Source organism: Podarcis gaigeae (assembly GCF_964106915.1).
Source record: "Podarcis gaigeae genome assembly, chromosome: W".
Classification (NCBI taxonomy): Eukaryota; Metazoa; Chordata; class Lepidosauria; order Squamata; family Lacertidae; genus Podarcis; species Podarcis gaigeae.
In genome coordinates, this window is record NC_139695.1 from 14778055 (window position 1) to 14790848 (window position 12794).

The 12794-nt window shown below is 45.5% G+C and overlaps 1 protein-coding gene across 3 annotated transcripts in view; it reads right to left on the reverse strand.

Annotated features, from left to right (window-relative positions):
- Window positions 1-12794, reverse strand: part of LOC310835941 (fragile X messenger ribonucleoprotein 1-like) — a 217997-nt gene that overhangs the window by 146564 nt on the left and 58639 nt on the right. The gene's annotated exons all lie outside the window — the stretch shown is intronic.

A 12794-nucleotide genomic window follows, 5' to 3' on the forward strand; every position in this document is an offset into this window, starting at 1 on the left:
AACGGTAACAAGGAAGGCAAAAAGTACACATCATCATTAAAGAATGGTGGCCAATGATTACTCACCTGGAACCCAACCCTGTGAGTTGAAATAACCTGAACAAATTCAAAATTATCAAGAGTCTTCAATGACCTAACTAACTTGGAAAGAGAAGGGAAGAGATGGGTTCATAATCCTGAAATACTCCATAAATTAGAAGACTTAAAAAAAAAAAAAGTAACCAGAAACTGTTTCACTCATTGCTCCTAGATTAATTTCCTTTGTCTTTCATTGGCAAAGTTTAATGCAAACCAGCACAACATAACTAGTGTTGGAAACTCGAGATATGTAAGCTGTTTGCCAAATGGCCCCTTAAATGTAGGTTACGGGTGCCACAACGGAATGTCTAGTCAGCATTTTTCTTCTTTCGCAAGATTACAAAGCAAAAAATAAATTGTGCATATTGTCAACATTAATAAATTGTACAATTCAGTCACACATTTTACCAATTACAGCAATCTTATTTTTGGAAACACATGAACTAATAGACATTTCACATGAGCAACACATTTTTAATAACACATTTTTAATAGCTATTGCTAATTGAACACCACAAGGAAATGGGGCTCAGCCTCAGCAATAGAGGCCAGCCATAAGCATTTATAAACACTGGAGTATATATATATGTTTGTGTGTGTGTGTGTGTGTGTGTGTGTGTGAGAGAGAGAGAGAGAGAGAGAGAGAGAGAACACGCGCGCACACATATATATATTCTTAACCCAATAGGTTACCTTGCAGCTTCAGCAAGTACTGCAGTCAAAGTTAAATATGACTTATCTTGGAAGAATGGGCCTAACAGCACAATCCTAACCATTTCTACACAGAAATAAATCCTACTTAATTCAAAAGGGCTTACTCCCAAGCAAATTGGATTGGGATTGCAACCTAATTCATTATTTTTGAGTGGTACCTCTCCAGCACCATGCTTATGAACACTCCATTCCCAAGATAATTGTTTTTTTGCAGGACCGCCTATACAGCTGAGCCTTCAAAATCCTGCTACATGAAAGATTCTGGGTACCTGAGATGCCACATTTACCGTGGCAAACTATGTAAATGGTAACGCATTTTGCAGAACTTACTTTTAATATCCAGAATCTGAGAATCTCTTAAAACATTAACAGATTAATGAAAGCACAACCCTTCCTCTCTCACTTGATGGCTGCGATGCCCATTCAAGAGTGTTTTCTTGTGTAAATACAACTAATGGGGCTCCAGTATTAGGGATTAATCACAATAAAACAAGATGTTAGACTTACACTAGTGTGGCATAAACAAAACAAACATTTGTTGGCTACAGGTGCATACAGCAGTCTGACAAAAGTGGGCTTAAATGTGTTAAGTCTTAAAAATGCCATAATATTCCTTTAGGAGAAAGGGTGGTATATGAATTTTGCAATACAATACAAGGCTATCCCTCTGGAATTTGTTGATCATGTCAAGTCCATTTAGAAGAAAGAAAAACAAACAGAAATTGGTTTAAAAAACTACTATCACTAGACAACTAGATATCTCTCAAAATCATAGCTGTCAACGTTTCCCTTTTTTTAAAAGAGAAATTCCCTTATTCCAAATAGGATTCCTCGCAAGAAAAGGGAAAAGTTGACAGCTATGCTCAGAATGCCCATTTTGAATGTGGGTTTTTCAGTCAGCTTGGCAGCTGTAACAGAAAGGTATGTAACATGTTCTAATTAACTTTTTGAGTATAGGATTGCCCTCTTTTTCCTGGTGAACACCTATGGCTGCAGCATATGCACATCAGACAGAAATTCAACAGGTGATGCTTCTTCTATCACTGTATGTCTGAAATGGGGAGGTTCCAGTAGTTAGACTTCTGAATTCTGCCTATCATCAAACTGCCAAAGGTACAGTAACTCAGTCATTAAAAAGTTGGAATTCTGAGTCTCTTGGCATATCTGACAGGGGTGTCATAAGGATTAAAAGAATACATACCTTCAGCATCTGAACACTTGAGCACAATGCAAATACTTATTACTGTTACTATCTTTAATTTTAAATTGTTTAAATTGCTGTTTTAATTCTTAACTGCTGTACTGTTCAAGTATGCTTACTTTACTGTGCTTTTTAATACTTGGATGCTTATTTGAATGTTTCAATTAAATTGTTTTATTGCACATTTTTATTTACAAGTTTTTGTATTATTTTGTAGTTGGTTTTAGTCTTACCTTGGATCTCGAATGCCTTGTGACTTGAACGTTTTGGCTCCCGAACATCACTAACCCGGAAGTGTGTTCCAGTTTGCGAATGTTCTTTGGAACCCGAACGTTCGACACAGCTTCCATGGCTTCCAATTGAGTGCAGGAAACTCCTGCAGTCAATCGGAAGCCGTGCCTTGGTTGTTGAACATTTTTGGAAGTCGAACGGATTCCGTTCGACAACCAAGGTACGACTGTATACTTGCAAGCTGCTTAGAAGTCAGCTTCAGCAATCAAGCAGCATATAAATTCATTAATAAAAATTTGTGGATTATGATTACTATGATGCTGAACTTGAAATTTGAGAGAGAGAGAGAGAGAGAGAGAGAGAGAGAGAGAGAGAGAAAGTGAAACAAATGTGCAACTACTGTGCAATGGAGTTGGGAAAGTAGATTATTTGGAGTAGAAATATAATTCTAGGAGCAGTTCCTCCTAAATAATGGCGGTTGGGGGAAGAGAGTAGGTCCCAAACCTCTCCAAAGCAGTCTTCAAGTGCCTCATTACATAAACAAGAAAGGAAAGCTCACAAATGGAATGAAGCAAACTTGGAAAAATAGGAGTTAAAACAACAACAAAGCAACCCCGCCTCAACTCTTCCTTGATTCCCTTCCCACATCAACCATACTTGCCAGCATCTCTCTCCCTACCAACTCCCAAAACAAAGCTCATTTTGCTGAAAAACAAACCCGTGCACACCTTCTCTTCTGAAATAAGGGATGGCAGTGTTTTAAGAAACTTGTCTAGTTCCCTTATGGGGTTTCCAGAGACCCGTTGAGCCCCTTGTAAGGTCTCTATCGGTCAGAGAGAACGGAGGCCAGCCAGAAACAAAAACTGGTGCAACTGGGTCCCCACTCACCACACGCAGGAGGGAGGAGAACCCCAAACATAAGGAAACCAGAAATTCTATTCAGGTAGGTAGTCGTGTTGGTCTGACGCAGTTGAAATAAATGAAATAAATAAATAATTGTCCAGTAGCACCTTAGAGACCAACAAAGTTTGTTCTAGGTATAAGCTTAGTAAAAACTTAGTTGGTCTCTAAGGTGCTACTGGCCAATTAAAAAAAAAAATCAAAACCAGAAATGTTTTAATATCTGATCCACAGGCGAATCTCTAAATGGTCCGCCCAACAAGAGCGTCAATCATACATCAGAAACACATCATTAGAAAGGAGGTACATCGGATAGAGTTACAGGTAAGTTCACAGGTTACAGGTAAGTCATTAACACCTCCTTGGGTGTCTGGGTGTTTTATTAGTATTTATACAACTGTTAATACAGGGAGACAAAAGGAGAAGCAGGCATGGATGGTTTCTTGTCTGTCACCTCAAACAGCTTCCTGCTGGTCTTTGCCTTGTTTACAACCTAATATCCATTGAGAAACATGCTAGCAAACACCTGTTATTGTCCTTCACAGGAAATCTGCAGGAGACACCTACTTTGGAGATGTGAGGAAGGTGTTACGATATGGAAGCAATGCAGCTGCAAACTGCTAGCTTGAAAACATCACATGATGGGAATGTTGGGACTGTCTGTGGGAAACAGTGGGACAGTCAGTTCACAGAGCGATGCACCAGAATTTGCTCAGAGTGAAATTTGAGAACTTCCTCTTGTATATGTACAGGAAGTACAGGAAGTACAGGAAGTACAGGAAGTCTTTGTCACTTGATTGCTGGAGTTTGAAGAGAGCAGACATGTTTTCTGTAATGCTGAAGAGTCAGAAATAAAGCCATGTAAAAAGACGTTTCTGACCTATCTCTTTCCCCTGCCGGGGGAGCAGGAAAGAGTGGGTGTGCTCTTCCCACGCTGGGGAGGTCGCCTATAGAGACCTAGCCTGTATTTGCTGGGGAATGCAGCCAGGGAGGTCACCGGAGATCAAGCCGGGTGCCTGGGAGAGTTGCCAGCTTCTCCCGATAAAGGCTTGATTACCAACAGAAGGAACATCCAGGAGGGTTGGGACTTGGGTTTCAGGGTCAACAGTGTACAGGATTTAAATATTACATCATTCCTTGTCCAAGTAATAAAATTGATGGTCTCTGTAAAATGGCTTTCTATGACTTATTACTCCAAGTAAGTTAATGTGAGAGGTTGAACATACAATGTTTCAAGGAAAGACACAATTTGGCAGTTATTATGAATGAGTCATTCTTCAGTGAATGAAATGAGGTAGGTTAAAATTATGACTTGGTGAAACTCACTGTAGACGCAGTAGAAGGCGCTGTGTAGCTGCTAGAATTTTATAGTAGTTTTTATAGTAGATTGGGAAATGTATCTGTTTTAGTTTTTCTTTCAATGTCAAATGTAGTTTTATACATAAGTATCAATTATTATACGGTACATAAGCATCAATTATTACACTGGGCAACAATTTTTTACTTTTTGAATGTTGTCTAGATTTCTACAACTGATTTAGAGTATTTTTGCACTGCTGAATCAGGAAATGGCATCCGTTTCTCTCCATCAGGTCAGGTTTACTGTAAACTGAATGGTGGGCATTGATAAAGGTAAGTACACGCAAATTGCATGTTGCTTCACCATTTTTCAAACTTCAGAGCTTGAACTTCCGTTTCTTGGAACTCCTGGAATGCTCAGCGGCAGGGAGGTCTCTCTTCAGAGTCCAACAGTAGTCAGCCATCATGACTGCGTCCCAGCGACCCTGATACCTGGTCTCCATCTCTTTCATGTCCTGATGGAATCTCTCCCCCTGCTCGTCACTCATTGAACCCAGGTTCTCAGGAAACCGGTTCAGATGTGAAAATAGGTAGTGCTCATGTTGCAGCCCAGGTTTCTGAAAGCAGTCAGCATGTTGTTGACAAGTTCTGCGTAGTTTCTGGCCTTATTGTTGCCAAGAAAGTTCTTCACTACCAGAACAAATGCCTTCCACGCTTCCAGTTCCACTTCGTTCATTGAGTTTCCGAACTCTGGATCTCTGATGAGCTGACGGATCTGAGGACCGTCAAAGATGCCAGCTTTCAACTTCTCCATGGTCAATCCTGGAAAAGCCTGGCACAAGTAAGTGAAGCAGTCACCATCCTTGTCCAGAGCCTTGGTGAACTGCTTGATTAAGCAGAGCTTGATGTGCAGCGGTGGGAAGAGTATTCTGTCTCTGTCCACCAGAGGGTCGTTGATGGCGTTCCTTTTTTTGCAAGGCACCAATTCCTCCCACACAGGCCAGTCCTTCTTTGTGTAATGCTGAGCAGGGTCCCTACTATCCCACATGCACAGAAAACATGGGTACTTGGTGAAGCCAGACTGTTGTCCCAACAAAAAGTTCACCATCTTCAGGTCAACACAAATAAACCACTTATGCTGATCATAACCAATTTTCTCCAGCACATACTTCACCGCTTCATAGTTCTCCTTCAGTGTAGTCGAGTGAGCCAGGGGTATAGAGGCAAACTGGTTGCCATTGTGTAGCAGAACACATTTCAGTGATCGCTTGCTGCTGTCAATGAACAGTCTCCAATCTTTGGGTTCGTACTGTGGCACTCCAAGCTTGAGCAGAAGCTGCGCAATATCTGCACAGTACACCAAGTCCTTCTCTTCCGAGAAAAAACAGAGGTACTCTTGATGCCTGTTGCGGAAGAAGCTGATGTGAGCACTGTCAGAGAGAAGGTTTTTTTCCTTCAATCTGGATGCCAACAGTTTGGCAGAGTCCTTTGACAAGCTGAGGTCGCGAACTAGATCATTCAACTCCTTTTGGGAAAATGAATGTGGAGCATTATCTTCAAGAACCACTTCTTCTTCATGTCCTTCAACACTGGAGGCATCTTCGTCACTAATGTCAGGAAGTTCTCCGAAAATAGGCACTGGAATTTCATCACAATGAGCTACAGGACGACGTGCTGATTGAAGATCAGGATACTTGAGGTTCCTCCGGTTCTTTCTGTTGATCCCAGCCGCACCAATTTATGGAAGATTTCGAGGTTTTATGACTTCAAACTGAACCCTTTTCGACATAATCACCCAGAACTATCAGACCTGAATACTTCTTGTCATTAAAATAATCATTTCCAATCAAAACAATTCTTCGACATGGCATTTTACCCCCACCAACTTCTCCTAAAATGCTCCACACAAGCGTACATGTGAACAAAAACATTAAAAAACAACATATGGCCATAGCTCAAAAACTTGACCTGATTGAGCAAAACCAATGTGATTTTTTTTTTGATTCAGCGCATCAGATTCATCCTAAATCAACTGAAAAAAACGCAGACAACAAATTTGTTGTTGACCAGTATTATACATCCTTCCTTTACACACGGCTCCTCCTTGCACCGGGACGCAGGTGGCGCTGTGGGTTAAAGCCTCAGCGCCTAGGACTTGCCAATCGAAAGGTCGGCGGTTCGAATCCCTGCGGCGGGGTGCGCTCCCGCTGCTCGGTCCCAGCGCCTGCCAACCTAGCAGTTCGAAAGCACCTCCGGGTGCAAGTAGATAAATAGGGACCGCTTACCAGCGGGAAGGTAAACGGCGTTTCCGTGTGCGGCTCTGGCTCGCCAGAGCAGCGATGTCACGCTGGCCACGTGACCCGGAAGTGTCTCCGGACAGCGCTGGCCCCTGGCCTCTTGAGTGAGATGGGCGCACAACCCCAGAGTCTGTCAAGACTGGCCCGTACGGGCAGGGGTACCTTTACCTTTACCTTTACCTCCTTGCACCTCCCTCCGTCTCCAGCAGCACCCCCTTATCCGATTTCGTCTCCCCATGGCCGCTGCTCAGGGTTGCATTGCTGTGGAGACTGGCAGCGGCCGCGGCTACTGCCGCGGCCACGGCTGCTACTGCAGCATCCGAGGTTGCAGAGGAAGGTCCTGTGATTGACCAGAAATAACCCCAGGCTCGCGGTCAATGTGTTATACATGTCATGAGATAGTTTATGTTTTACTAGTCTGATAAGAGCTGTGATGTTTGTGGTATGGCTTGCTTGTTGGTTTTACCCCCCCAAAAAAAAAAAAAAACAACAACAACCACCCTGAAACAGAGGAATAACTTCTAGACACGTTTTCTCTAGTTGCATTATGCCTAATGTAAACACAATGTTTTAATGGTTCATGTATGAATGTAGGCCTCTAAAGTTAACACCAATGACTAATTTGAGTTGTGTAACTCCAATTTAAAATGCCTCAAGCTTTTTACCTAACAACCCCCTCCCCCAAGAAGAACCGCCACATGATTGATAGCAAGTGAGATGGGAAAATAAACTGTGTGGAAACAAAATTATTAACCAAAGGCTTTGTTTTGCGGAAGATCTGGAAAGGAAATGAAAGGCTTTTGGTGTGACGCAGTTCTAATTGGGAACCGCCATTATGAGACAGACTTTGTTGCGAGATTTACAGTCAAAGGGGGAGGCGAGCCACTGTTCTGTTATCATGTTTGGACTGTACCTCTGATTTGGCAAAAACTCCCCTGGAAAGGCTGATTTATGGAGCAACTGGTCTGGGAAAGTTAATGAGCAGACGCTTAGACTGTATTTTATGGGAACTGTCGAAATGACGCCTGCCGTTTGAACAGGACTTTTGGATCAGCGTGAAAACCCACACAGGACTATAATAATGTTTGCTTCAACTCGCTTGTGGAGATAACTCAGAGGTTATTTATTAAGAAGAAAAATGATAACAACAAGAAGATTGGAAGATGGGATTTGTAAAGGATAACAACAAAGAGATGGAAGATGGGACTTGTGAACATCAAAGCAGCAGAAATATGAGATGATTGGACCCCAACAAAAATTTAAAATTCGGCTAAATATTTGGAGTTTATTATGTATTGGTATAATTTGGAATTTATGTGATATGATTGGTTTGTTAATTGGAAATTTAATTTTAAAAAATTATTTTATTTTTTTTTAAAAAATGCCTCAAGCTTTATGAATTCACCACCTACAATCCCCACCTTCAAGGTATACGAGTAATAGTCATAGCCCAATAGCTTCTTGAACTAACTCCAATGGGGAGGGGCACGACTTTGGGTCATTCCAAATCATCCCAACTTTTTTTACCTCATGTCATCCAGTTTTCTTAATATTTTGTACATGTGTGTTTATATGTGTGTACATGTTTTGAATGATCAAAACTAAGTTAAGGTTTTTGTGTTGACCAGCAAGGCCAAAACTGTCATTTGGGGGGGGGATTTCAAACCCTCATAACTCACAAACGGGATGAGATAAAAAATTAAAATTTTAGATGTAGACTTAGTTTTGACCATTCAACAAATGTACAAAATATTATTATTATTATTATTATTATTATTATTATTATTATTATTATTATTATTACTAAATTTTATTTATATCCCGCCCTCCCCAGCCGAAGCCGGGCTCAGGGCGGCTAACAACAATAAAACAGTACAAAAGTACAGCACAAACAACACTCTAAACTCATTCATTATAAAATTAATTCAAATCAAGCCACTGGCAACCATTGGGCCAGAGCTCCGTGAAGATTGCAGAGGAAGGGAGTCAGGCTGTGCCCTGGCCAAAGGCCTGGTGGAACAGCTCTGTCTTGCAGGCCCTGCGGAAAGATGTCAAGTCCCGCAGGGCCCTAGTCTCTTGTGACAGAGTGTTCCACCAGATCGGAGCCACAGCCAAAAAAGCCCTGGCTCTAGTTGAGGCCAGCCTAACTTCTCTGTGGCCTGGGACCTTCAAGATGTTTTTATTTGAAGACCATAAGTTTCTCTGTGGGGCATACCAGGAGAGGCGGTCCCGTAGGTACGAGGGTCCTAGGCCATATAGGGCTTTAAAGGTTAAAACCAGCACCTTAAACCTGATCCTGTACTCCACCGGGAGCCAGTGCAGCTGGTATAGCACCGGGGGAATGTGATCTTGCAGCGAAGACCCCATAAGGAGTCTCGCTGCAGCATTCTGCACCCGCTGGAGTTTCTGGGTCAGTCTCAAGGGCAGCCCCACGTAGAGCGAGTTACAATAATCCAGTCTGGAGGTGACCGTCGCGTGGATCACAGTGGCTAGGTCAGGGCGAGAGACATAAGGAGCCAACTGCTTAGCTTGGCGGAGATGGAAAAATGCCGCCTTTGTTATAGCTGCAATCTGCGCCTCCATAGAAAGGGAGGTGTCGAAGATTACACCCAAACTCTTAACGGACGGTGCTGGCACTAATTGCGCCCCCACAAGAGATGGGATTTGCCCCCCCCCCAATCCCATATCGTCCCGTCCCAGCCACAGGACCTCTGTCTTCAAAGGATTTAGCTTCAACCGGCTCCCACGTAACCATCCAGCCACAGCTTCCAAACATCTGGTCAGTGTGTCTGGGGCCGAGTCAGGATGGCCATCCATCAACAGATAGAGAGTTGGGTGTCATCGGCATACTGATGGCAACCCAACCCAAAACTCCGGAGAAGCTGGGTGAGGGGGCGCATAAAGATGTTGAAAAGCATTGGGGAGCGTATCGCACCCTGAGGTACTCCACACACCAAGGAGTGGTGCAATGACAATTCCCCCCCAAGCGCCACCGTCTGTCCCCGACCAGAGAGAAACGAGCGCAGCCATTGAAGGACTGTGCCCCGGATCCCCACGTCGGCAAGGCGGTGGTCCAGGAGTTCGTGATCGACCATGTCGAAAGCTGCTGACAGATCTAGAAGAATCAGCAGCCCCGACCCGCCTCGATCCAGCTGTCTACGAAGATCATCTGTTAGGGCAACCAGAGCCGTCTCAGTCCCATGACCAGCGCGGAAGCCGGACTGGAATGGATCCAGAGCCGATGTTTCATCCAGAAACCCACCAAGCTGTTCAGCAACCGCTCTCTCAATCACCTTACCCAGGAACGGAAGATTCGAAACTGGGCGGTAATTGGATAGATCTAAAGGATCTAATGATGTTTTCTTTAAGAGCGGGCACACCACTGCCTCCTTCAGTTCCCCTGGGAAAGTCCCCGTGCCAAGGGACAAATTGATGATATCCCCCAGGAGGGCCTGCACCTCGTCTGGACACGCTCTAATCAGCCAAGACGGGCACGGGTCGGAGGAGTCTGTCCACATCGGCTGGGGATATCCGGTCGAAGTGGTCCAATACTGGACCCGAGGACAGTCGAGGGGCCTCCAGTTCCTTTATTGTATCCAAATTGGCAGGGAGGTCATGGCGGAGCAACAAGACCTTCTCCGCAAAAAAGCTCACAAATGCCTCACAGCTGTGTGTCAAATTGTTACAGTGGTGCCCCGCAAGACGAATGCCTCGCAAGACGGAAAACCCGCAAGACGAAAGGGTTTTCCGTTTGCGAGTTGCTTCGCAAGACGAATTTCCCTATGGGCTTGCTTCGCGAGAAGAAAGCCCATAGGGAAATCTCCGGGGACCTCTTTTAAATGCTGGCGGTGGGGAGCAAAGCCTTTCCCCCCCTCCGGCCTTCAGAAGAGGTCCAGGAAGGCCGGCGGGGGCCGAAAGGCTTTGCTCCCCACCGCCAGCATTTTAAAAGCAGTCTGGGATAGCAGGGAAGCGCTTCCCGCTATCCTGGACGGCTTTTGAAGGCAGGCGGGGAGAGCAAAGACTTTTGCCCCCCGCCGGCCTTCAGAAGAGGTCCTGGACCTCTTCTGAAGGCCGGCGGGGGGCAGAAGTCTTTGCTCCCCCCTGCATGCCTTCCCGGGAGAGCGGAGAAACGGCTTTTGAAGGCAGGCGGGGGGGAGCAAAGACTTTTGCCCCCCGCCGGCCTTCAGAAAAGGTCCAGGACTGTGAGAAGTCCTCCGCTGTCCCGGGGTTTTTTAAAATGCTGGGGGTGGGAAGAAAAGCGCTTGTCCCCCCCCCCCCAGCCTTCAGAAGAGGTCGGGGGACAAACTGTCCCCGGACCTGGTCTGAAGGCGGTTTCCATAGGAACGCATTGATTGATTTTCAATGCATTTCTATGGGAAACCGTGCTTCGCAAGACGAAAAACTCGCAAGACGCAAAAACTTGCGGAACGAATTAATTTCGTCTTGCGAGGCACCACTGTATTTAAATTTGGCTGTCCCTCAAGGGACGTTAAAGACCTGATTATACTAAATAATTGCGCTGAGCGAGAGCTAGCACATGCAATGGAGGCCGAGAAGTAAGACTTCTTAGCAACCTTCACCGCCATCTCGTAGGTTTTCATAAAAGCCCTATAAGATGTTCTTGAGGCTTCATCACAGGCACCCTGCCATACTCACTCTAGCTGTCTGAGGTCCCGCTTCATTTTCCGGAGCTCCTCAGTAAACCAGGGAGCCCGGTTTCTGCGGGGTCGCAGAAAGCGCTTAGGTGCGATCTCATCGATGGCTGCCAGGAGCTGGATATTCCAGCCCTCAACAAGCTCAGTCAATGAGTCGCCAGGGGGAGCAAGGTCCCGCAAGGCTTGGCGGAATCTATCAGGGTCCATCAGCCTCTGCGGGCGAGCCCAAGTCGGCTCGCCACCTAAGCAGGGTGGGGGTGGAAAGTCAATCCTGGCTTTCAGAGCGTAGTGATCAGACCATGGCACCTTCATCGAAGGAGACATGATCACATCTATACCTACGCCAAAGATAAAATCCAGCGTGTGGCCTGCTTGATGTGTGGGGCCCGAAACAAACTGGGAGAGCCCTAGTGTCGCCATGGAAGACACCAAGTCTAGAGCCTGTGAGGAGAGAGTGGCATCAGCATGGATGTTGAAGTCCATCAATACCAATAGGTTAGGGAACTCCAAGGCCCAGCCGGCCACCGCCTCCAATAGGCCTGACAGGGTTGCTGCTGGTGCGCTAGGTGGCCGGTACACCAGCCAGACAGCCAAGCTCTCCTTGGAGCCCCACACTAGGCCAACACATTCAATGCCGGGGATCGATGGCGATGGTAGAGCCCTGAAAGGACAATCTTCCCAGATTAATAATGCCACCCCTCCCCCCCGGCCCACAGTCCGTGACTGGTGGAGGACGGAGAAACCTGGGGGTGCCATCTCTCGTAAGGTAACTGTTTCCCCTTTGCGCACCCAGGTCTCCGTCACACAAGCCAGGTCGACCCCCTGCGAGGTAAAGAAATCTCGCAGGGTGGCGGTTTTGTTGCCTATAGACCTGGCATTGCACAGCACCAGTAACAGAGGTGAGTAATCCTTGCTCACCCTACCCTCGTCCCTTGGGATGAGGCGCAGATTGGAAGGGGTACGAGCATATCCATATCTCGATCCCCTTCGCCTATAACACCTGCCCCCACCGCCATACCTCCCTCGCCCCTCCACGGTAGCAATCCCAAGCCTCATAGTAGCCTCCATTGATGGCAATTAATGTTATTCTTTCGCAGCCTAAAACAATAAAAACAAAAAACAAAAACAACCCAAAAAACAATAAAACAATACAAATAAAAACTGCAAAAATTACAAATTCATCAAAATCTAACAAATTCCCAAGCCCACCCAAACATCCATCCCACCCCCATATATAAAAAATCTAAAGGGAAAGGAAAATTTTAAAACATGTTAAAAAGAACTCTGCACCCCTCCGGGTCCTCCTGGGCAGTAGCAGCATCAGTGGCAACAACCGTCCTTGTGAGGCCCCACCCTGGGCCAGATAGTAAGTGGCAGGAGCAGTCCATGTGAGGCTTCAGGCCCCGCCCTGGGCCAGCTG